This window comes from Perissodus microlepis, chromosome 17, assembly GCF_051167445.1.
Source record: "Perissodus microlepis isolate ML-2025 ecotype Zambia chromosome 17, ASM5116744v1, whole genome shotgun sequence".
NCBI classification, from domain to species: Eukaryota; Metazoa; Chordata; class Actinopteri; order Cichliformes; family Cichlidae; genus Perissodus; species Perissodus microlepis.
In genome coordinates this window covers 19,562,832-19,589,522 of record NC_140477.1, presented here as the reverse complement: position 1 = coordinate 19,589,522, position 26,691 = coordinate 19,562,832, and the positions used below count along the sequence as shown (strand labels likewise).

Sequence of the window (26,691 nt, the reverse complement as noted above, 5' to 3'; positions counted from 1 at the left end):
AGCAGCCAATGTCCAGGGAAGAGTTTTGAAAGACCTTTACAAAGCCTGGAGAACTACTGCTCAAGACTCAAGATATTTAAATAAAATCTGGCTGTTTGAATAAAAAAAATAAAAATAAAGGTATCTGGGGGTGGCTGCAGACTTTTGCACAGTACTGTAAATCTGGAATGGTAATATTCCAGACATGTGCAACATGACTAAGTCACAGAGCACACTGCACATTCATCAACAACATATCAATCACAGAGACGCCCTACAGTAAAACCTGCTTCACTGTCCTTGTTTGACCCTCATTGGGGCCCGTAATTCACAAAATGATCATGTTGGATTCAACAACATGCAACTGAGACCATGTCTACTGAGGCAGCAGATTTATAGAGCTGAAAGATCCTTTTCCATAGACTTCTAGAATAGTTGCCCCGTACTGGTCATTAAAAAGATTCATCTAAAAGGCCTTCACTTAAACTTTCATACTTAGAAGTTAAATCCATGTTTTGCAAAAGTTTGGTCAAAAGAAAAAGAGAGAACTCACAATATGTATATATGTATGCCCTCTAGTAGCCAAAAGACATCCATGAGAGGTCACAAAGCAGCACCAGTGCCTAAAAATATTCGGTGAGGCTCCGTTTAAACAATAACATCTTCCAAAATAGCGACACATGCACACGCTGACAGCTGTTGTTATACGGGGACAATGCTGAATGTCTACCCGCAACAGTTATCTTAATTATTACCTCAATTAAAGACCTGCATTTCATCTCCCTCGTCATTTTTCAAAACCTAATCACGACTTTCATCTCCTGCTTCAACTCCATTTTGTTTTTGTTCTTCCTTTGCATTCAGATCAGGCCTCCATCATAATTTCCTCAGACTGATAGTTTATGAAAAGAGAAACTGCACCGAGGCTCCGCCAATGCAAATACAATTTAATGTGAAGAAAAGAGGGAATGCTAATTCACCTGGGAGGACTGAGAGGTTGTGTCTTTCTTTGTGCCTGTGCGCGCTTGTGTGTGTGTTTGTCTGTCTGTGAGAGACTCTCACAGTGAGGGGTGTGTCTGGTGTTGTATTTCCTATCTGTATTCTGAATAGCGAGTCCAAGAACACACTTGACTGCAGTAATGAGGTACTTTCAGTACTGTCTGTGTGTGTGTGTGTGTGTGTGTGTGTGTGTGTGTGTGTGTGTGTGTGTGTGTGTGTGTAAACAGTCTGAACCCAGAGTGGAGTGAAAGAATGAATAAAGAAAAAAAAAGATAAAAGTAAGAAAAAAAACCTCCAGAGTGTTGAAAGAGGAACAAGAATCCCTGGAGTTCCTCCCTCCCTTTTCTTCCTTTTATTCCTCCTCTCTCGCCTGTACAAACATGCTCCCGCCCTCCTTCCTCTCCTCGTCTTCCCCTCCACCCCCTTTTTCAACTGCCCTCTTTATCTCCTTTCTTCCTCCTCATCTTTCTCTCCGCTGAAACACAAAACCCTTGTAATCCCCATGATCCAGGTCTGTCCGGAGGGCAAGGGAAGAGGCACGAGCGCGAGAGTTTGAAGGGAGAAGGGAGAGGATGAGGGGGAAATGAATGAGAGTGAAGTGAAAAGGATGAGGAAAGAAAGCGTGAGTAATCTGTAAAATATCATCGCTAGTTTAGCTTCCATTTATTTAGAAGGCAAACCTGAAATTATTTTAATAAACAGGAAATAGTTCTGTAGAGGTAAGTGCTGTCTATTTCCTACTGAAGCTGTTTGGTCCTGACTGGTTGACATTTTTTATTTCAGCAGATACAACTCTTGGTAATTTGGCCACAGACTGTATATAAAAGATGGGTGTAGGTACTGTGACTTTACCTGTTGGTTCATGGACTACTGTTTTGGAGCCTTGAGTTTGTTGTCTTCACTTTATTATAAGCAATCTCCTCTTCCCCACTTGAGAAGCCAGAAAAAAAACCTCCTTGCCTACTGCCCCAGTTTCCATGTTCAGTTTTACCGAAATAACCATAAGCACGACAGCATCAAACTCATTTTTGTCCATTTTCTTTTCATAAATCCTATTTACTCCATCTGAAATAGACATATAGTTTATAAACCACTGGATGATGGTGTGTTATCAGCTAGGCTAGCTATCTGCAATTCACTATCACAAAAACCACAGTGTTAATTTTGGCTGCTAAAAATTCTCCAAGGAAATTACAAAATTCTTATTGTGCCTTTTAATACACCCAAATGTGAAGAAAGACATTCTTAGATGACACAACAAAACACAACTTCAGTACCAGTGGAGTTACTTAATAATAACAATAATAGGACGAGTCGCCCCCTGTTGGCCATTAGGAATAATGCAGGCTAAAGATATTTCTGCTTTGACTTGAGTTTTTGGTTCATGAAAGACTGTAGCTGTATTTTCATGAGCATTCTAAGAGTTTCATCACTTCCTGTATGTTCCCTGAATGACATTAGCAACTGTATACAGCTTTTAGGGTAGACTGATCAAAAGAATAGAAAATTGATTAAAACAGTTGCATTTCCATTGTGAATGCAAACTCATTTTAAAACTGCTCAAACCTTCCTGACATGAAGCTTCAAGTTACAAATCCACAAATCTAAACTTGAGGTAGAAGGGGGGCATGTGTTTGAAATCATGATAATGTTGAAAACAAAAACAAGTGTATGGTCATAACAGCAGGAAGTGTAACAGATCAACTGCTTGGTGACGTTTAGTTTGAGGAAAAGTGTGTTTAAACTATGGAAGGTTCGGTCTTTTATCCATACTGAATTCCCATCCTTCTTTTGACCTGGTGACATCAGTGTTGGCCAAACTATGAGCGGTCCAGCAGAGGGCTCATAGGATAAAAGATTTATAAACTCTCTATTGAGCCATTTTGAAATTTTTGGACAAACGAGTGCTAGTTTTAAACATAAGGGAATGCGGTGTAGAAGATCGAAAACGTAACTTTCAGGACCTGATGTGAAGTAGAACTCTTTTATTCACATTTAGACTCCTAAATAACATATTTCATGTGCATGGAGTGAAATTTAGGGAAGTTTGCTGAAAGTGGAGGGATTTTCACTATATTACAGCAGCAGAGCAGTCAGATGCATCATTTATCAGAGGATCAGTGGGTTTTTTTATGGTGAACTACTGACAGGTACAAAAACATTTCAGGGTTCAGGACCACCTGTGGCCACGGGAGAAATAATAAAAGACTCAAGTTTCCGTGTTGAGCTGCAAACTTGTCAAATGTCAAAGCAAACTCAGTTTTGAAACAGGTTCAGGCCTCTTATGCAACCAGTGACACACTGTTCATCTTTAATGGAGGTCCTGCTGATGAGCTGTGATACAGAGAAGCGCTGCGATGAGAACAAAGGCTTCTCTTCTCTATGAGGTTTGGTTTACGTCAGAGGAGCCCGAGAGACTTTGAACAGCAAGACGTCGAGGAGACGGCGAATGAAGTCCACCTACTTTACTCTGTAATTTATTTCAAGGGGAAAGTGTACGGGTATTTGGCGACAGACAAAAACCCATCAGAGCTTAGCTATCAGGTGGCTTCAGGACACACACACACACACACACACGGCCATCTACTCGGGTTGCTGATAATAAGAGTCTGTTAGAGCTCCCTTTCCAAATCCAATCACGGCAAGATTTAAAGGCAGCAAAGCGTCTCTGGCGACTAAAACTATTTACATCACATTTCCCCCCGATTTCGCCGCCTGCTGCCTGCGTTCAGAGCGCTGCTGGTGTGTTTTCTACACGGCCGAGCAGTCACCTCCAGGCATCACAGCTCTGGTAGCAAACTGATTTTAAGACCAACATCTCACACTGAGCAAAATATTTTCTCCTGCTGAAGGAGAACAAATCCCACTTCTGGCAGCTTACTTGTTTTTAAAAGAGAAAGAAAGAGAAAGAGAGAGAGAGAGAGAGAGAGAGAGAGAGAGAGAGAGAGAGAGAGAGAGAGAGAGAGAGAGAGAGAATAAATGTTTTTTTTTTCTTTTTTCTTTTTAAAAAAGGGCAGCAAATGGAAAAAAAAAAAGGCTTGAATGTAGTAAAACAAAGTTGTGCTCAGAGAGACAGAGGGCTGTAAAAAAATAAAATGTAAAGAAAACATTACAATAAATTATTAGCAACTTCAAATTACATCTAAACTTCAAATTACAGCTTTTACACCCTGAACTTTTTCCATTCTTGACTATTTCACAGCAGCAGTGGGAAATAAATAATATTCCTTCTTGAATATGGGGCCTGGGTGGGCACAGCCCGAAAAAACGAGTCCCCAGGAGGGACTTAAGCGTCAATGTGAGTGTGGCTGGTTATTGTAGTCCTGGGTGTACCCAGCCTCTCACCTCTTGGCAGCTTCAGTTCAATAAGCCGATGGAGATTGGTTGATGGATAGCACCAAATAAGAACAGTTTATACTGTAAGGTACAGACAGTATACAGAGAAAACACTAACAACCAGACAACCCACTATAAGCGCTTGGCGACAGTGGGAAGGAAAACCTCCCTTTTTAACAGGAAGAAACCTCTATCAAACCATTCTCTGAGTGACCAAAGGCACACAAAGTGGATTGGGTGACTACTTTTTGCCATTTTTACCTTTTCAATGAATTGATTGATTAAACAGAAGACAATCCCCTGGCTTTTATTTTGAAAGCTCAGTTGCGTCGTCCCAGTCTTTGCCCACCTCATGTCGTCTTTTCAGGAGGCTGACCGGCTGCTGTTGTGGCAGTCTTTGATATCATTCAGCTGCCTTTCCAGAGAGTCTCTTGTAGTTCAGACTCCACCTCTGCAGATTTAAACACAGAAGTATTTGTTCTGCTGCACTCGGCTTACTGAGGCTGCACAGCAGAATGAAGATCATCCCTGCTGAGAGCTCACCAGCACAATAAAGTTGAAGTAAGACAGGATGAGAGACTCATCGGCAGCTGATTATTGCTCTGTTGATTATTTGTCACAAGGTAGACCTACTTATATTTGCAGAGTGTTGTTATATAGTGTAACTGACTGTATTCAAAGGCCACACTGTATCTCAATGTGAATTGCTGAAGGAGACATTCCAACATCTGAAACTGGACTACAAATTCTATTAACTGCTTGTTAATGTGGTCTAAACTAGAAAAAGAAATCAGGGACTACTTCACAAAAGCACAAAAATAAGCCAGATCCACTGTTATACGCACTTTATTATTGGAAAACAGACTTTAGGACCAAAAACACTCTACTTTAACCTTGTTAAAGCTCTTTAACAGTCTCGAGCCAGTTGTTAAAGCCATTTTAAGACTTTTTCAGGGTCTACAAACAGCCCGATGAACTAAACACAAAGGAAAAGGCAGGCAAAAGCACTTTCAGTGGGAAAATAATTGTTTTCAGTTGCACAATGCTGGAAAATGGAGTGGAGGGGAAAGAAAAAAGCCCGAAGAGGAACGCAGACACAGCAGATGAGCAGCAAAATGGTTTAATTCGAAATGATGACAGTGAGTGATTCAGGAGATCAAAATGATCCAGGAGATTAAAAATGCAGCCTGTAGCAATACGGGGGTGAAGAGAAGGAGATAGTAGGATAGGAGCGAGGGGGGAAATATCTAGGAAAGTAGTTCCATTATCTTACTCAATCCCTGCTGAAGCTTTTGGAAATGTCTGAATATTTGAATGGGAGAAGAACACTCTTGTTCACATGTGCACATGCACACACACACGGATATATAGCTCTAAGCGAAGATAATCTTGAGAGAATAATTTTATTCTTTCATTAAATCCTCGCAGATGCTTCCGAAGAATATCTGAATGAGAAGAAAACACACACACGTATAATCATGAACACACACATGTGCAAAAACCCTGCAGGAGTTGGGAAGGAATCTGGGAGAAGTGCTTACAGACAGACGTGTGTGTTTGTAATCATCTTTTTTCATGTCATTTTGCTTGATTTGTCTGTGCTTTCATTACACGGGTCTGTGTGCACGTGCAAGAGTGTGCGAGTTGTACGTGTGCACCCCCTGCTCTCGGTGTTTGCTGTGACATCGTAATTCATTAATTTTGACGGTGCTGTATAAGCTTTAAACTCCTCGCAGCTCTCATGGGAAGTCAACGGGCCCTCATGCACATCAAACTGAACACTTCTCTTACAGAGAGAGAGAGAGAGAGAGAGAGAGAGAGAGAGAGAGAGAGAGAGAGAGAGAGAGAGAGAGAGAGAGAGAGAGAGAGAGAGAGAGAGAGAGAGAGAGAGAGAGAGAGAGAGAGTGTTTGCAAAGTATCACTGTACTAAACAGTTAACATAAAAGGCACACTTTACAACCGTGCAGTGTTTTCACATGAACATATCTGCTGTTTAATGTCTGCATGTCATGTCATGTGATCACGTCTGCTGAGGCTGACTTCAGTATGTTTTGTCATGCAGCGTTATGCCAGCAAAAACAAAGCCAAACCCAGCCAGATGGCGGGCGTCTCCTGTAAGTCTCCTTACGCCGTCCAATATACAAAGGTCATCCAATCTTTGAAGTCTAATGAGCTAATTAATGACCCGTCAGTCAAACATCAAAGGCGCCACGAAGGAGAGATGAGCGGTCCATATTTGGAAACCTTCCAAACTACATGACCACGGATAAACAGGCTGCGGATGATGTGCAAAAAATAGACTCGATGGACTTGAAGACTCTGAAAGGACCAAATATTGGATATTGTTGTATAAAACACAGCTCTGTCCTTTCATTCATCATTTACCAGCTCAGATTTTAACCTTGGAAACAGGCCACATTGAAAAAAAAAAAAATCCCCTCTATCCTCCCAGGACAGATATATTTGCTTACGATGGACAAGAATGCAAGTAACGTTTAACAGCGTGTGCCCAGAACATTCTTAAACTCACTGCCCTTATCAGACATGTAGCTACTGAAATTGCTTTCATTATAATGCTCAGTTACAAGCTCACCTTGTAGCCTACAAAGAATATTTAACAAAAATCTAATTTTTAGATTCAGTAAGGTTATAAATATGAACAAACACAGAAATCTCACAAACAATCAGAAAAAATATCACCCGAATGTTATCAGGACAGAAAAATGGGGATTATAAATCATTATCATTCCCATAAATATGGCCAACTTAAAGCATCATTTTTCAAAGTGTTGGAGCTTTGCGAGACTGGAACCATATCAAGTAGATATCAGTAGCACGTACAAACAAAGTGAAATGACAGTCTTGTGATTTATGCCACTGCCACTCATTTATTTAGGTGGATTTTGCTGCTCCTTCAAAGAGGACCATTGCCTCTTACCAATATTGCCTCTTGCACTCTGTGTGCTAAGGTGCAAATACAGTAAGACACCTTGTCCTTGAGCAAATTTTCACCTTGACAAAATGTATTTGATGCCCTGAGATGAGACGTGCAAGAGGTCCTCCTGGAGCTTTCTAGTGATCAGTGTTGGGGTTAATAAAACGTCTTCTGGCTTACTTTCAGATAAAGAGCCCGTCTATTAGCCTTGATGATAGTATAAGAGTGATTAAAACTCACAATGGACATTCGGTAGGTAACTAAATTGAGTTTGCAAGGTTTTTCTGCCTTCCACGCTGACAGCGAGGAAGTTTATCGAAATCAGTGAAACTTAAACGAAACAATGTGTCCGTGTGTTTATTGTGAGAAAAAAACGCTATTGTATATTTGGAGATGAAAGTGACATACCGCCTGATTAGTGTTTTGTATGCAGCGAGCCACGAGTATTACAGGGATTTAACATTTAGATTACTTGTCAGGATGTCAGGAGGTGGAGATGATGGATGGAACAATGCTGTGCCTCATTTCGGTTGAATCAAATCTGGCAGAGTTGTGGATTGGAAATGTTTTGAAAAGGTTCAACAGCATCATTGTTATAAATTTAGATTTATGTTTAGGGGATGGCAAAAACACTTTTTCATAGAATTTTTCTAATTTAACTTATGGCAAGTGATGGAGTTATGCAGACTTACTGCATTTTAAAAAAATGAACATGTCCCTTATCCACAGAGCCCAAGGCTGTTTATTCGGGCCTTAAGGTTGTGCAGCTTCTACAGATTGAATCTGGGTATGTTTTTTCAGGCGGAAATTCAAAATAATAGCCGAGGGCTTAAGGGGTTAAGGTTGTTTAAAAGTTCCTATGGATGGCAGTGCAATAGTGCAATATACATCATGATTTAATCCCATGAAGACTAAAGGCACAAATATTAGTTTGTTATTTTTTATTCAAAAAATAAATAAAAGAGTATTTCGCTGTGAGCAGGAGAGGATTTTTCTTGTTTACAGTGATGACTCAGTGAAGCTCCGCAGAACTCCCTATGTGAAAGACATTAAACCTGAACCTGTTGCGACGGAGCCAGATTTCACTTTGGCAGTTGAAAATGAAGAGAATAATAGAGAAAGAGGCTGTGGAGAAGAGTGAGGTAAGCTGTTAAAGCCATCAGAGGCAGGGAGGGTCCCTGCTGTTGTTCATAAAAGCTTAAATGTAGCCGGCAGCTTAGAAAGTCTGCTTCAGTACTTTCTTGCACTCTCCTCCTCTTCGTCTCTTTACTTCTCACTTCTTCCTTCTCTGTCCCCAGCATTTCAAAGACCACGTATAATAAAATGAGCTGCAGGTATCCCTGATTCAGCTACTTTTTGTATTCAAACGGGAATCAAAAGAACGGGAAGTCGATACTTGGTGGGTAACAACAAAGCTCTGCTGTGGACGGCGCACAAGTCGGCAATAAATATATTCATTGACATCCAAAAACTGACACCTCTGGGTGCACAGGCACGGGCGAGGGGCAGCGCTCAACATAAAACAAAAGAAAATAAGCAACTGCTAAAATACATTTATATGCTAACAGCAGTGCACAAGCTCCACTTCTGCACAACACTGGCCTATACTAGTACCTATATTAGTGTCAAACGACACATGAGGAATGATAATAACTAATAATGGGTTCTTAAACATCCTCTTTAGTTTCTCATTATAAAAAGTGTGACACTAATTGATCTCTACGGGTCAAATATGAGCCAGATAACAGTGACTGGCTCAACCCGCCACAAACAGCAAACAGATAGTTCAGATGTTTCATTTTATGGGAAGAAATAGAAACATCCTATGGCAAACTGGAAGGGGTGACATTTGTATTTCAACGTTCTCTAAAATCATTTGTGATAAATATGCACAGAGATGAGGAAGCATCTCTGTTCTTTCTGCTCCATTAACTTGATGGAAAAGTACTCAAAGATGCTTAAACACTCAAAGAAAACTGCATTCGGGGACAGAGAATATTTAATACACATTTACAGGCTCTCTATTTTGGCATATCTTTCCATGAATAACATTTTAAAAAATAAAAGTTACTATCCCTTTAACAACAACAGTCTGCCTGTTACTGAAGCTGGCCATTTAGGCTCCTTAGAGCTGCTCTTGTAATTAGCCCACTCTGTTCTATTGACTGACCTCAGGAGTGTTTTGGTTTACAGTAATGTTTCCTGTACTGTAATTTATTACAAACTCTGTATAAAAAGCATTGCTTTATGGTAATTCAACACACAAAAAAAAAAAATCTACTATATAAATGTACATCCATGCACATTTGATATCATATATATGTTAGTGTACAATAAAGTTTGTAATATTGTACATGTGTAGAGCCATCATCAATCAAAACCTCAGAATAAAACAATCCTCAGGTCAGTAGTTCCAGTAAATACATTAAATGCATTGAACTGAACTTTACTGTAATTTAACATGGAAATTTGTTACATTGTAAATATGCAGTTTTACCGCAAGGTAACTAGGATATTTGTTAAACTGTAACACGTTAAACTAATACTTTTCTGTAATTTAACATGGATTTCCTTTACACTGTAAATGTATAGGACAGCACTTTGTTGTAATTTAATAGAAAATCTGTTACATGATAAATATGTAGGCCAGTAATTTGCTACAACTTCACAAGAATATTTGTTACACCGTAAAAATACAGCACAGTACAGCACTATAAAACATGAAACTGGTTTTTCTCCCCCAAATGTAACAGATCTCTTTGCTGGACACAATGTCACAGACCAGAAACTTTCCATAATGTATATAACATGACATTAACACCATGAACACAAATCAAGTGTAGGACACTTTACAGCAGAGCAAAGTATCTCATGGATGACACAAAGCTACAAACAGATGTTCAACTAACAAAGCCTTTAAAGAGAAGGAGGAGCAGGAAAGGAACTTGAGGGGGTAAAGTCAAACGTGGAAAAGAATCAGTACAACAAACACTATTTTTCAGTTAATGTGTTGACGAAACAAATGGCTGAGCAACTTTTCTTCTTCTCTGGTCTAATCCCAGAGAAACTTGGAGTGACTAAAAGAAAGAGTATAAAGCTTTCCACCATGCTGAGGAGACTAAAGCCACACTCTGCTGGCTTACACAGAAAAGAAAACACAAAAACCACACATGGGCATCCATTCATCCACACACACACACACACACACACACACACACACACACACTGAACACGCTAAAACACTGGCAGCAAACCTGAAACTATTCAATCACACCACACACACATAAACACACCACAGCACCAGTTGGCAGCTGATAAAAGTCTGCTCCAAGTCATCAACTTTGCCTTCTGAGTCTCTTTAGCGTTCACTCTCCCTGAGTCAACTTTTTTCTCCTGTTTTTCCATTCCTGTTCTTTTCTGCCCTTTCTTTTGCAGCTTTCATCCATCTTGGCGTTCTTCCATCAGTCTCAAGTTTTCCTTTCTCTCTCATCTGTCCGTTCTTGCAGTGTTCCTCCACATCAGTCTTTTCTCCCTCCCTTGTTTCCTTAGTTCCTTCCTCACATCCTCCCCAGTCTCTCTATATCATTAAGGCTTTGAATTAATGAGCTGATTAAGGGGAAATAATGAAAAAGACGGACACACACTGAGCGCTGGCAGAGGTGGAGTGATGTTTGCCATCTGTGTGTGTGTGTGTGTGTGTGTGTGTGTGTGTAAAAACCAAAAAAAAAAAAAAAAAAAAAAACCCAGAGCCCGGTCCAACTCGCACACCTCAAATTTCACGCAGAGCAACAATTCTGGGCCTAAACCCAAATACAACAGTCGGTCACACACACAAACACACAAACTGTGCCTGAATCACATCTAAAACTCCAGCAGAAGACGTGATGAAGTAAGTGATGAAGCGATGAAGATGATTAAAAGCAGAGAGAAAAAGAGAAGAGTCGCTGAAACCTTTTTCTGATTTCCACAAGTCACAGTTTTGTTGCACACACACACAAAATTGTGTTTGATGTGGCATCAGGAAGGTCAGTATTGGAAGATTTTTTTGCCTTAATCTACTAAGAACTCATCATGTGTCTATTAAAGATGCCACTGATATGAACAGTGTTGCTCAATGGGTGAATAATTGGTCAGTTTTACTCAATAAAAACATAAAGAGATGCTTTTTTTCTCGCATGGATCCAGTAATGAGAAGTAGAATGTTTTTATATAATGATTTCCTTGATTGTGTATGGTCATTACCGGCATCACTGGACTCATTCAGACACGAAGCAGACAAGTCTACGTGCTGTCAGTTCAATAGAGAGGAGTGCTCGTCTAAAAGGGGCTTGAGTCACTGCTGTAATGCTAGCCAAATAATTCCTGCTGCTGCTTCACACTGAAAGCATTCGACTGGCAAAACAAAGGCTGGCCTTTATATTCGGCTAATCGCAGGAAAGGCATTCATCTAAAATAAGCAAAGCAAGACAATTAACCCCATGAGGTCTAAACCACATTTTCAATTATCAGTTTGCCTGTGCTCGTTTGTTTGCATAAATCAACAAGAAGTCGAAAATGTGTAAATACAATTGCAGATACTGAAGACCTTTAGTATGGGTTATATGATGATGGATTTATTGTCTTTGACTCATGGCTGGACAACAGAGCTTCTGAAGCTATTATAATTGTGTCTGAATGGTGCATTACATTTATCTAAGCCTTTATTATATTTTTCTGTTGCTGTCATGGTAAATTCAATTCAATATCTTTTATATAGGGCTAAATCACAAAAACAGCTGCCTTGGGACGCTTTATATGGTAATAGAACACAATAATAAAGAGCAAAGACCATCAATGAGCAAGAACTTGGTGACAACAGGAAGGAAAAACTCCAGTTCTCCAGCAGACCTGAGCTCAGGGAGGGGCTGTGACCGGGTATGTCAGCTTTGATTTCAGAGCAGGTTAACTTTAAATGTCATAATGTGGGAAAAAAGCAAACAAAATGATGCACAACTCTTTCCACTGTGGAAAACCATCCACACCATGTGCACCATCAAATCAGATCCCAGGTCAGTTTATTAAAACTGAGCTCTGAATTCTGTTGTCTAAACTGATGATAACTTTAGGATTAAAGTGCCACTCAGTACTTACAACACCGTCCCGTCTCCCTTCCCTCACTCCCAACTGGTCACGGCAAACAGCGTCCCCTCCCTGAGCCTGGTTCTGCAGGAGTTCTGTTTAAAAGGGAGTTTTTCCTTCCCACTGTCGCCCACGTGCTTGCTCATAGGGGGTCATCTGCTTGTTGGGGCTTTCTCTGTTTTCTTTATATTAGTGTAGCATCTTTACCTTACAGTATTAAGCACCTTGAGTCAACTGTTGTTGTGAAAAAATAAACTGAACTGATCATATGAGATATTTTGGTTCTCTTCTTCCTTGACAATATTGATATTTTCTAATGTCCCGAGGTTTGGCACCAGTATCCTAGACAGCAGACACATCCGAGTGTAATCTGGACTACTTTTGGCACTGAGGTCTCACTTACAGCGCTGCCAAATTTTTCATGGGCCAAATGTCACAACACAGCTGACATCTGGCCCATACAAGGTGTGACTGAGACCCAGTGTGGCACATGAGGTCCAAATGTTCAGCGCTATCAGGGATGCTCTGAGATTTTTAAAAAAACATTCACTGAAGCTCATGAAAATCCTTGTCAGAAACAATCAACTCCATTATTAGCAACTGTGTTCTTGTCAAAGAAAAAACAAAACAAAACCACACAAATATTTGAAGATCATTAGTTATTTAAGACTCAAGTCTCATGTTGCAGAGCTAGCTGACAGCTGACTGGCAAAATCATGTAATTATAACTTGATTTAAAGCTGAAATGAAAATGGCAACAACAAGATAAATATTTGATCCATTCAGGTTTTCTTTGAAGTTTTTGAAATGTTGACACATTTAGTTGGTTAAAATTCCTTCTTACTTACACATTTTTGTTAAATTGCCACTGCAGACTCATTTCAATTTAACTGCCTTACTTTTCCATTCATATGCACTTAGTATAAGAACCCGTCTTACGTGTGTTTACATAATAACTATATTGTGTTTTATGCTGTAAATAATCTCTGTTTCCAACAAACTTCCAGCCGAGGTGGATTTCATTTCATGATGCTTTATGGTTGCTACACGGGGCCTCTGTGACGCACCCCAAGGCCCTAGTGACCTCAGCTAAAACGGGGTCCTCGCCTCGTCTCGCACCCCACTGTTCGAACCATCTGCTGGGTCTTTTCTGTGGCAGCCGGCCTCAGGAAACACATTGCAGCAGGGGGTTGATGGGAAAAGATGCTGTGAGTTTTACTGTTGCTCAAGAGTGTGTCTGTTTGGGTGCATTTGAAAAAAAAAAAAAAAGTTTTAAAAGTTGAGACAGAGTCACTGAGCCAACACCTCGCAAAGTTTTAATGGCCTGAAATAAACGAAAGTTTAACCTTAACTCTCTGTAAACTCTTACTAACAAGACTTCCAAGTCTATGCTTATTGGTCAAACTTTTGTTTTTCCCTCAGGAAACTGAAGTTAGAACAGATTCAGCCAAATAGAAGAATTCGAAATTCAGTAGAAATGTTGAGAATCTTGTTGGGTGTAATATTCTTACATCATATGGCTATTTTATGAAAAAAGGACATTAAATTTTATTTTATTTTTTTAAACCACACGCACCCATTCTTCTGATAGACAAAACTGAACTAAATATGCTTTAAACAGGTCTGAGCAGCTCCACTCGGCTAACCACATCAAGCAAAATGAGTAAATGCTCTGCAGCATTCAGGTAAACTATGAATGATAGCTGTAACTCGATCCTGCTGATATGTCACTGTCACGTAACCCTCCTGGTTTGCCTCCGTTTACATTCATTCCCTGACTGGATGGTTTACAGCGCCCTGAATGCCTGCTGCACTCAGCAATGTCACTGTTTGCATTTCTACTTGTGCACTCATGTGTCTGCTGTGCTGTGCCATCATTTGCGACGTTGAGCCGTTCACGCTGAGCCTAATAAATCCTGATAGCAGTTTCAGTGAAACGCAGGAAGGAGTTTCAGTCTGTATTCTTACTGCCCGAGCTATGAAATACAGGTGTTACTGCAACACTAGAAGACAGAACAACAATTTGAAACCATGAACGTTTGCAGTGTTAAGTCTGATCTCAAGTAAAGCACAGTTACATACCTGATCAGGAGAGTTTATTTTAAGTGAAAAAAGCCTTTGTTTTTCATGTAGCATCAGCATTTGTTCCTCTCTACTAGATGAGTGTCTGCACTGTTATAACAGCTGGCCGCAGGACTGGGAATGATTTTCTAAACTCTATGAACATGTTCATTGTTAACACTTTTAGAATGAAGACAGACTCACAAGAACGACAACAAACTGCAAAGGCTAAAACCGCCGGCTTATTTTTATTGTTTTCATTGCTCCAGTGCTTACTAGATTACAAGAAGTGTAAGGGAACAGGTTACCAATCCAAAAACCTGAATAAACACGTCTTTAAATGCTATAAAAGTTTTTTGTTTTTTTCCCTGGTGGATTGTGACTCGTACGGAAACGTATTAATAGTGCACCAAGTTTTGTACTCATACCTGAGGTTGCAAATAACTGCAGTTTGATCAAAAGCAAAGGGTAAAATAAATAAACCTAAACAGTGCAGGGCTGATCGGCTCACTGGGGTCACATCAGATAATAACTTGACCATGAGAAGCTGATATTTTTAAAAGTCAGCCAAACATGGTTCCTTGTATTTGCTTTTCTTCAAGATCTCAGAGAGTGACAAGGAACAAGCCGCTGTGGACGGCTGAGAAAATGGAGCCGTTTATGGGAACAAGAACTACTTTAAAAAACACAGTGGATAACACCGAGGGAATGAGAGACTGAGAACATGGAGGCAAGAGGAAAACGGTGATGGATGGAAGACAGAAGGGGAAGCGGAGGAGAGGCAGACACACACACACACACACACACACACACACACACACACACACACACACTCAGACACGCTATAATATGAGTTGGCAGACTGCGAGCGAACAGAAGCAGATCATAGAAAGCAGTCATTCAGATCAGACGACCATTTAAATCAACCGGTCACACAGAGAGGTTTCATTTCAGTCCAGCGTGGGTTTCTGAAGTCCACCCCAGCAACGTATCTGGACCGAGAGAGCTGATAAATGATTTCACTAATTGATATATTTAAACTCTTACATCAAACTATTTTAAAAGCATTCAGTATTTTATCAGCATACGGTCCACTCATTCTCCGCAGGGTGCAAAAAGCCTCTGGAAAAATCAGTCGAATCAGGTCCAGATGAGCTGCCATCAAGAGGACATAATTATATAAAGAGAGAAAGGCTGTTAGTGTGCTGATGTAAAAATATGCTAAACACCTCATTCTTAAAATAGAGCGGCCTGTAGCTGCTGCACATGCAGCCGAACCCCATCGACACGACCAACACGGCTGACTCTCGGACAAAAAGCAGCGCTGTTAAATGCGACCGCCTTGCTACCGAATCTGACGGCAGAAATTTTAAATCTCCACAAAGCCATCCTTTAAAGTTTCCAAAGATGTCAAACATAATAAGCTTTCAGAATATTTAAAGCCCCGTGTTAAATGATCTCCCCCTCAGTGGAGACATCTTAAAGTAAACAGCTTCTCTGGGAAGCCATCGAAGCTGTGCTGGCTTATCCTCTAGGGACAATCGTCAGTTTTTTGGCGCGCTAGCAAGATGCTATGCAAAGGAGTTGCATGTTAGTAATTATTTCTCTTAGATATGATTACTCGTGTAAACGGAAACTGAAAAGTCCCGTCTCTTACCTACAGATTCTGCACTTTTATTTGCAGATATCTGGCTTAGCACTTTAGGACCTAGTCTGATAAATTTTAGGTGATGCCAGGTTCTCTTATACCGTGTGAGATATTGGCTGTACTCACAGCTTCAACAGGCTTTTACCTTTCAGGGCCAATGAAGCCACATTTTCCTCTTTTCAAAAATCTAGTCAGGACTTTCCATTTAATAGGAAACAAAAACAGCAAAAATGCACAAATACACTACAAAAGATCCAACAAAAGCAATCTCTGTTCCAGAATGAGCCGTTTATTCACATTTAACTCTGGGCAGCTCTACAAGTAAATCTAAAAAACGGGTAAGACAGCCATCATCGAGCCAAAATGCAAAACCCTAAGTACACAAACTTGTTGTCGCCATCATCTTGTTAGCACCTTCTGTTTGGAACTGGCCACAGTATAAATAACACTGAATTGAACTGGGGAAAAACTAATGTTCTTGGGGCCTCTGGGGTCCAATTTGAAACTGGAGAGGAGCGGTCGAGAACTATGCTGGATGCCACCCAGAACGAAAAGTAGAGCTGAGATTGGTTCATGTCGGGACATGTGGCTGAGGTCCGCTCCGATCAACCCAAAAAACCTCTAACAAGCTTGTCCGGTCGACATCTAAACAAATCCTCATCCTTCATGCCCAAGACCCACAGAGGAGGAATCAGAGTTTTAGAGCTGGAAATGAGGAGATTTTCAGAAAGTGGAAAACTTTTGTTGAGTCAGATTGTTCAAAAGGTTAAAGATTAAAGATTGAGCTCATGAGGGCACTCATAAGGAAAGTCTTTCACCTAAAACTCACCAAGTTCTTGAGGCCCTAACCTCTCAGAATTTAGTAGAGAATTAGAAGAATTACTAATGTTCTGATGTTTTTCACTTTTCAGATCCCGGACGGCTGGGAAACTCAGAAAATAGATGGAGAAAGCTGCATAACCAGAGCCAGAGAAAGGTGTGTGTAGAGTGTCAGTAATTGGCTGATATATGAGAAGAGTGCTTGTTTGAGGGGCAGCGGGGTCTCAGCAGGAATTCATTTCTTAAAAACATCCCGAAGCCTTCAATTAACCCCGTTAGCCCCCTCCCACCAACGCCACAAACACATGAGCAGCTGAATCTGCCAAAATAAACAGCCAATGGCATTCCTGAAAACCCCCAGCAGAGGAAGAGGGGTGAAGGGGAGCTTGAGAAATGAGCAGAAATAGGAATGGATGGGAATGAATAAAAGAGCAGGAGTAGTTTCTAAAAGCTGCAAACACAATAAATGAAAAGGGCTTTCAAAATAAAAGGCAGCAGCAGTTGTAGCTCTTACTTATTCAGTGTTCAGGCCTGTTGATCCCCGGTGACATCAATCACCTCAGTCTCCTGGAAGAAGCACAAAAACATGACTCGAGTTAAATATAAAAAAAACCTGTTTGGGTAAAGAGCAGAGGCCATTAGTCATCTGATATCTCACAGCACAGCTTGGATTTGCTGAAAACTGAAGGAATGAATGACTGGCCTGAGGGTTGCACTAGGATTACAGGTCAAATCCAGGTGACATATTTGTTCCTGATTAAACCTGAGGACTGCAGGGACTGCATCATGTTTCTTTTGTTGATTCTGTCTGAGGCGCTTAAGGGCAACAATCCAGACTTTTCCTTACAAATCCTCCCCATTATTTTTTTTTCTTTTAGTACTTTGTCCATTTACCCTGATCATCTCCCTCGTGTGGAGTTATTAATGACTCTATGCTAGCATCATAGTTTGTAGCTATCTGACTAACCATGCAACATGGGCTGGTGTGAATATTTCAGAAACTCCTGATCTGCTCAGATTCTCCCACACGGCCATCTCTTGTTTTTGCAGAGCATGACCCAAAAAAGAAAATATCCAGTGAGCGGCAGTTCACAGGGTTGAAATGTCTTCTCGATGTCAGAGTTTAGAGGAGAATGCCCTTTGGCTGCTTTAAGCAGATACGAAGGCGACAGTGACTCAAATAGCCACTCATTACAACCAAGCCACGCAGAAGAGTATCTCTGATTGCACAACACATCGTACCTTGAAGCAGAAGACGACACCGGGTGTCACTCAAGTCATCCAAGGACAGGAAAACCAACCCATCGTTCACACCGGCTCACCAAAATAAGACAGAAGACTGGAAAACATTGCCTGGTCTGATAAATTTCAATAGCCGAGGCACAATTTGGTATGAATACCATGAAAACATTGCTCCAGCCTGCCTTGTATCAACGGTTCAGGCTAAGCTCAAATCTCAAATCATCTCTAACTGGTTTCTTGAGCATGATAACTAGTTCATGTGTTCTGGACTCTGCCCCTAGTCTTATGTGCATGACCATAACGTTAACAATTAAAAGTGTGATAAACACTTAAATCTCTGATTATCAGTTATTATGTACTAAAGAAATGTGCCATCAGAACACAGCAACACCACAAATCATCAAATACTTCATGATTTTTGTAGACCGAGCCTCATGTCCAGCTATGAATTAGCTGGACTTCATTTGTTGGTTATTGTCACATTTTCCATACAAAGTCTGGGTACCTCAGCCTGCTCCGTGCACAAAAACAGAAATGAAATGTGTCCTGAGAGCTGCAGAGCCTGCTACACAACGAGCCTGGAGATCACAGCGAAGCCACTGATGGCATTTTTAATTAAACCCAGTTCATTCACAGCAAGAGCCAGAAATATTATACTATCTATTAGAGAAAAGACATATTACTGCCTGGACTAATAACAAAAAGCTGGAGCTGTGCCCGAGCTTAAACAGAGCCCTTCACTGGGGCATACATTAAACTAAAGGCATTTTAATTTGTGATAATACAGAGAGAGGGTCTCAGTTTTCCCTCTCATAATGATAGCATTAATGCTTATAGGCACACCAGGTAAAACAAAAGGACTTTTTAAACGGAAAAGATAAAAAGAAAAGAAAAATCAATTTGGGGACTAATCTTCATAATGAGACAACCGAGCAGACAAAAAGCTACAGACGCTGCGAACATTTAATGAACAAAGCCCAGCCGAGGTCTAAATGTTGCTGAATAAGCCTGCAGTAATACGGTTCACAGGTATCTTCATTTTCATTTCACACTGCGATGAGGACGCCGCTCGCCTCTGCTCCAGAAACAAGAATTAAGGTCGTCCGTGCCTCTGTTCGCATCACACTGAAACCAGCAGAAAAAGAAGCTAGTGAGGCGAGACTGTGTGTGTGTGTGTGTGTGGTGAAGTTTGTTTGGCAGCACTTCTAACAATGTCGAGGCCCTCGGTGCTATCCAACAGAATAGCCCAGTCTGTCTCGACTATCTCAAAGAACCATATGCTTCTGGATCCCAGCGCCCAGTCGTGTGTGTGTCTGTGTGCATCTGTGTGTGTGTGTCCATATGTTCTAGCATCTAAACATCCAGCATCTAAAAGATCCAGATGGCGAAGCATCAGTCGGCACAATGTCTCCTTCCATCAGCAGGAAGTAACTTGAAAACCGTAAAGACAACAAACATTCATCATCCGGGCTTTAGGAGCCGATCACACCGCTCACTTGACAATTAGAGAGTAGTTATCATATTACGATAAGTATAACACACACACACACACACAAAAAAGTGCTTTTTATTTCTAAAGCGCACAGAGCTGCGAGATGACGTGGAGAATAAGGAAACGTGGCGTCTGAATAACCCAAAGCGACGGATTAAATCTTGAAGGAACGACAGCAGTTGAGGTTTAGCCACAAATCAGACAAATTCTGTTTTTTAAAATGTTTTTATTTGGAGGCTTTTGTTCGACACGTGTGTGTGTGGATGATGATAAATCCTGCAGCACTCCAACAGCAGATACAACCTCTTCCCCAAGAAACAGACACACAACAGAGTGACTCACATTTCCAAGTTCATGTTATTCCCAAACGGCAATCTACACTTCCTATGACCAAAACCATTCAAGGGGCTGAAACTGAGATGCTCTATGAATCCTCATATTTTTAAAACTCACGTGGACAGGCTTATACGATAAACAGTGATTAAATAGTTACAGTAATGCATTCAAGGTAAAAACAAACCCCAAAACGTTTGTTTTTACCTTTTTCTTTTTGTTTACGCCTGTGAATTTTGGCTCTTTAATAAAATTTTGGCTCATTTATAAATGCAGGTAAATGTTTCAGGAATGTCAAGGTTATAAAGTTGTTGATTTTTTAGTTCATCAAATGACAGGAGAACATTAAAGTGTGACTTTGATTATTTAGTGTATTCTAAACATTGTGTTAGTTCAGGGAGACCATGAAGTCAACCTCAGTCACAATCCCGGTACATTTAGGTCCACACTAATGTGTTTTCATTTGAAAACGCAACTTTTTCTCTCCGTTTTGGCCCTTCGTCCACACTGAGACAGCGTTTTCGGTCGCGTTGTAGTGTGGACAGCGAACCCGGAGCCTTTTCAAAAACAATGACACATTTTAGTTATGTGATGCAGTCATGTGACCAATTAAACTAAGATAGCGGAAGGCATTACACAGCAGTTGTTTTGTATCAGTCTGTACATGCTCAGATAGCTTTTCTTCAAATTCTTTAATTCTCACTCGCTTTTGCAACTTTGTATTTTTGTGTTACTCGCAGCAACAGCTCCACCTCATAGTTAGTCCATTTAAAAAACTCGGTGCTTTTCCTCAACATTTTGCCGCGACGTTTCAAAGAGCCAAAAATTTAAAAAGTGGCAGACAGAAATGAGGCAGGTCGAATTGTTTTCAGCCGTTTCAACGTGGATGAAGGACTGTGAAAACGTCTGAAAACGATAGTGTGGATGCGAAGCGTTTTCAGACGTATACGTTTTCAAATTTATCCGGGCTAGTGTGGACGTAGCATTAATCCCAATGCCAGCTCAGCAATATTTAGGTTGCTTTACACCTATTGTGCATCTGCAAACCACTTTTCTACCCATCTCCACCATAGCACCACATCATATCTGCATGAATACCTCATACCAGCTGCCAGCATGGTGGTGGAAGGGTGATGATTTGGGCATCTTGGAGTCACCAAGTCAACCAAAAGCTCCTTCCTCTGTATACAAAAGTATCCTGGAGGCTTGGCCCTAACTGGGTGATGTGACAGGACAATGATCCCAGTCACAGCAGTACATCTACGACAGAATAAATGAACAAGAGAAGAATCGAGCTGCTGCAGTGGCCCAGTAAAAGTGGGACTTTAAGAGAGCTGTGCAGGGAGGAATAAGTGCAAAACTCTGTGAACTGAAGCAACATTGCAAAGAAGAGTGAGCAAACATTCCTCCACTTATTTACTGATGGAGTCTCACTGCCAAATATATATGACTACAGATAGAAATCTCTTTTTTTTGGACTATAGCAATCCTAAAATGGAATCCACTTTGCCAGTCGGGCTACTGCAGAACACTTAAATGATTTAAAACACACTATAAATAACATGAAAGTTTAAAGTTCAACCCCTGTTAGAAACTGTGGTAGTCAATCCAAAAAGCATGCATTATAATTAAAATACTTTAAAAAAATTATTGTAATACAATTTTCTTATAATGACTAGCAAAAGGTCAGTTAATCACAAGCCCATTGTCTCATAATGACAAGATAGTAAATCAAAATTAGTAGCTCTGAAAATGATAATTGGAAGAAAACGGCATGTATTCTTCTCTACTGAGATCATTTTAAGTAAAATAAAGGAATACCTCGACCTGCGGTGCGTGCACTATGTGCAGAGATAAAATGGTAAACTTTCTTTTTCCTTAATTGGAGCCCTGACAGGTACAGAAACACAAGAATCTGAAAATATCTGAAACATTTCCGTGAGTTTTATTAAATTTTCAGAAGGCTATTGTGCATTCTTCTCTTCAGCTCACCCTGCACTGACCTCCTCTCCGCCTCTTTCATTTGCACTATGCTTCTTCTATTGAACGGGATTCAAAAACGGGCTCTGCTGTCAGTCAGCAAATGGTAGGAAAAAGCTAAACGGACCTGGGCTGCATTTTATTTTGATTTAAAACTTTCTTCAGCACTTTTTTTTTTTTTACATATATAGTGTGATGGTGATGTGAACTGAATGCATTACCACATTGCAATGATTTATATTAGGGGGCAGAAATATAAATCCTGATTTGCTTTCCATTTTTGGCTCTGCTGGAATACAAATGAGGCAGACGGAGGATGGAGTGTCACCCAGCGGGTCCAGATTGGAGGCAGGGATGCCACTCTGCTCATGCTCTGACCTCTGTGCCAGAAAAACACACACATACACAGCGCGAGCCAAGAGAGACAGTCAAAACAGAGGCTGCCCCAAACACACTTTGCACTTTCCCCTAAATAAAAACCGCAGCAGCTGCTTCCAATGACCGAGCTCGTGCAAAATTCGAGTGCGCTACCTGCCCATCACCAGGCAGCAGCAGATGGACAAAGTCTAAGACAAACCGAGGAAGAAAGGGGAGTGTGCAGCAGCTACATGGCTTCGTATTCTGCTCATGAATTGGTGTGAATAATCTTCAGGTGGACACAAACATGCCCGCTAATCAACGCTAATGTCTGCAGGTGCTAATACATTAGCCGCAGCGTCTAAAGGAGGATGCACAGAAATCAGGGAGGCAAAACAGAAAGGGGGAAAAGTGTGTGCAAGCACTGTGAAAAAAATAAATTAGCTATTTTGTCAAAAAGGATAATGAATGTTAAAACTATGCAAATGCTAAGAGCATCTGCATAAGTCCTTTTTAAACATGGGATTTCCAAATGTGTATATGTGCGTGTGTGTGTGCAGGCTTATTTGTGTGGGACTTTAAGCAATTAGGACAGGAAGCAGAGGCGCGCTGTTGCTTTGGCTTCCCGGTGGAATTAAGTTATGCACCATCAACACACACACACACACACACACACACACACACACACACACACACAAGAGCAAATTCCCATACTGACCAACAACCCGGTCTCAGCTGTAAAGCATCACATGCACACACACTTTAAAAAAAAAAAAAAAAAAAAAAAAACCACACACCCTCAACTTCCTCTTGACCCACTTCCCAAACAACACGCCACCTCTCTCGTTCCATCCATCTCTCCATCCCTTCATCCCACAGGAAAGCAAAGCAGAGCAGGACACTTCTGCTCTGTGTCACCAGATCAGATGACACACACACACACACACACACACACACACACACACACTGTGCTGTACTGAGTCTTTATGCAACTGTGCTGCTCTTCTTCAGAGTTCAAAAACGTAATGAGGCCTCTGAACAGGACTGATACACAGACCTCTGCATTATTACTATAATGCACACTGGAGCCAAAACATGCAAATCCTCTCTGCATCAATAACACAGCGGGACCACGGTGGTCTTTATCGATGTAATGGCCAGAGCAGGATCACAAAGTTCTTCATCTTGGGTCACGATCAACGTTAATGTTACAGTCTGGTGTTACGTCGTCTTCTCACGGACGTGACGCTCACGGTTTGTGCACATGTTTCTTGGCACGTTAGCTTGTAGAACATGTGAATATGCAGAGGAGCAGAGATGTGACGTAGATATTGGATAGAAACTACCCTTAATTTAGAATAGTTCCCATGTCTTTCCAAGGGGAGCTGCATAGACAGAGGTCATCCTCACTAACGTCTGATGCAAACCCAGTCATTTGGTTCTATAAGCAGGCATGAAGCAGTGCCAGTGGAGTCAGTAGGTTTACACATTTGTCATGCCCTCCACATTTGTCAATGCTGGAGATTAAACAACAGACTTGGCTATGGAGAAAAGAATCTTATATGCAAAATTTTTAATTGTTTGGTTACCCAATTGGGGTGTTGGTGGCGTGTCAGCAGCAATCCACACACTGTTTCGGCCTGGTGAAGAGAGGTGAGCGTGAAAGCGAAGCTGGTGATTTACCAGTCGATCTACATTCCTACTCTCACCTTTGGGTAGTGACCAAAACATTAAGATTGCTAACAGAAGCAGCTCAGAGTAGAGCCGTTACTCCTCCACGTCGAAAGGAATCAGCTGAGGCAGTTCAGGGATCTGACTAGGATGACTCCTGAACACCGACTAGGTGAGGTGTTTCGGAAATGTCTTCCCAGCACAAACCCAGGACCCGTTGGAAAGATTAAATCTGTAGGCTGGCTTGGGAATGTCTTGATGCCTCCCACAGAAGAGCTGAATGAGGTCTCCCAACAGAGGTACTCCTGCTCCCGTAACCCAGATAAGCATCAAAACACGTCTGGATGGTTTGGTTCTTATTTAGTCATCAAAACTTGTGTTGGTGACAACATGTCTGAATAGGCCAAACACGTTTACACGCCGCAACACAAAAGCTCACCTACGTTACTACGACTGTTTCAACCCCCTTTAAACACCAACCACTATCCTTTGTGGTGAGACTGGGCTGTAGGATGAAGGCCAATTTGACACATTCCAATACATAATCACAAAGTGGTTTACATTAAGCAACAGCTTTGTGTAAAGCAGGAAATTTGTCACAAAAATAGGAAAAACTACACCCCCCACAAATGTTTAAGCTCAAAGAGAAGAAAAAGAGGAGGCAGAAAGTCTGAACCGAGGGAGGGAAGAGATAAAGGTTGGCAAGCTGAACAGAGCCGCAGCAGTTTGTTTAACAGTCCGACAGGAGCTGTTGAATCTGGCTCTATCAGTACGCTGTGATCAGGGCCGCTGAGACAGCCCGGCTCCGAAATGAAGTGGAAAGCTAAACGGATCCATGTTGGTGGAGGAATTTCTTTGTTTACAGAGATATGTTTGGAGAGTGGTAAAGAGCAGGAAATGAGAAAAAGACAGAGGTCAGACAAATCTTAGATACACCAACCAAAAACCAATATGTGCAAACAGTAAAGAAAAAAAAAAAAAAAGGATCTTTCTGCCTCTCTTCAACTCTTTTTTCCATCTGAATATCTCACCTCCTCCCACCTCAATTTATCTCTCAATGAAAACTTATTTCCAAAGATTTACAAGGGAACATTATCCTGCAACAAACGTTGGCAATATTCCTTTATTTCCCCTGAGAAGGCCGACTGCACACCCTCCTCCTCCACATTCATTTACTTCCATACATTTATAAACCTGAGCTTCTTAACATAACCACAGTGACTCGGTCACTTAAAGTCTAACTTCGAAACATTTAAAAGATACAAGTTAAGAGTCTGTAAAATGACATGCACATGTCTCCATAGAACAAGATGACATCTTTTTTTTCTCAGAGTGAAAAACCAGGGAGCAGACCTTCTGTTAGAATCCTGTTGTGTTTGAAGCACTGGGCATGGTCGGGTGCCTGCTAGGCCACTTTGTGCAAATCAGCAGCATAACCACACACTGCAGGAAACTTTGAACAGTCACCACTGTCTCTGGACTATTCCTGGAATATAAGAGAAAGTTATGAAATGAGCCGCCATGTTGGGTTGGATGCTAAAATCCGTGCGCAGACAGCCCCCAGAGGGCGCCGGTCCAGGCAGCTGAACGTCAGTCTATGCAGGATTGTAGGAGGCTGTAGTTGACGGCGCGTCCTTATGAATTACTGTGTAACGGATCTTGTATCATGGATCAATGATGGGAGGCAAAAATATAAGGATGCCTCAAAAATGACCTTGTTTAAAGTATCAGAAGATCATCGATCAGCTTGATTTGAATGCCTCAAAATTAAAATCACTTTTTACACTAAACATATTTAAAATTAACCTTTTTTTGTAACTGCATGATGACATGACTGATCAATGTCCCATCATCACCCATATAAGAGGCATCTGCCTATGATTGGTCGGTAGAAAGTGCACCTGATATCTTCACTTAGTGCAGTTCGAGCAAATGAAAAGAAACTACTGGGTTTATTTTCATTACAACTTTGTGCATTTCTCTCTGAAACAGCAATAAGCCATACCAAGTGTTGATATATTTCAATTTGACTACTTAAGACATCATCTTACTTCCTGTGACTGGTCCGTAAATATAGAAAGCCAGAATCTAAACAATGTTTTCACACCTCAAAGGTTTCACATCTGTAATTTTAGTTTAAAATAGTGGCAGAGGACGCTTAAATAACCAGTATGAGCAAGAGTGGCGTTTACAACATTAAACCCATCATTTCAAGGTTGCATTCAAATTTAAAATTGCTGCATTTTGAGGCCAAATCAATTTATTTTAACTGACTGGCAACAATTTAGAGAAATCTCTTTTCAAAACTGATGTAATTATTGTGATCATTAGCAACCGCTGTACTGACAGCACACTGGCATTGTGCCCTGGAGTGTGAAAAGCAGGAAAGTTACTCACTTATGTCTTTAAAATAAACTGCACCAGCTGTTGGTGTTATGAATAATGGATAAGCAAATTAGTTAGCACATGTATGAAGTTGTTCATCAGATATCCCCCACCTGACCATCTCACATTTACCTTCTCAAAAACATTAATTTCATGTAAAAACTAGGTGAGCGAGCTCCTTATAGGTTAAATATCTGATTCTACAGGTCTATGAAATGTAGTTCAAGCTAACACAGAATGATGGATGCTTCAAGCCCATAAAGTATTTGAGCACCTGTAGAAACTGCTGTTATGTGATTAGGTGGACTGATATTTAAATTACCCCTTCGCATGTAC

The 26,691-nt window shown here is 40.9% G+C and overlaps 1 protein-coding gene across 1 annotated transcript in view; it reads right to left on the bottom strand.

Annotated features, from left to right (window-relative positions):
• plxnb2a.1 (plexin b2a, tandem duplicate 1) overlaps nt 1-26,691 on the bottom strand; it is a 222,397-nt gene that overhangs the window by 116,555 nt on the left and 79,151 nt on the right. Inside the window, exon 3 of the mRNA XM_084910354.1 lies at nt 17,410-17,462. The gene's annotated coding sequence lies outside the window, so the exon portion shown is untranslated. The remainder of the gene's footprint in view (nt 1-17,409; nt 17,463-26,691) is intronic.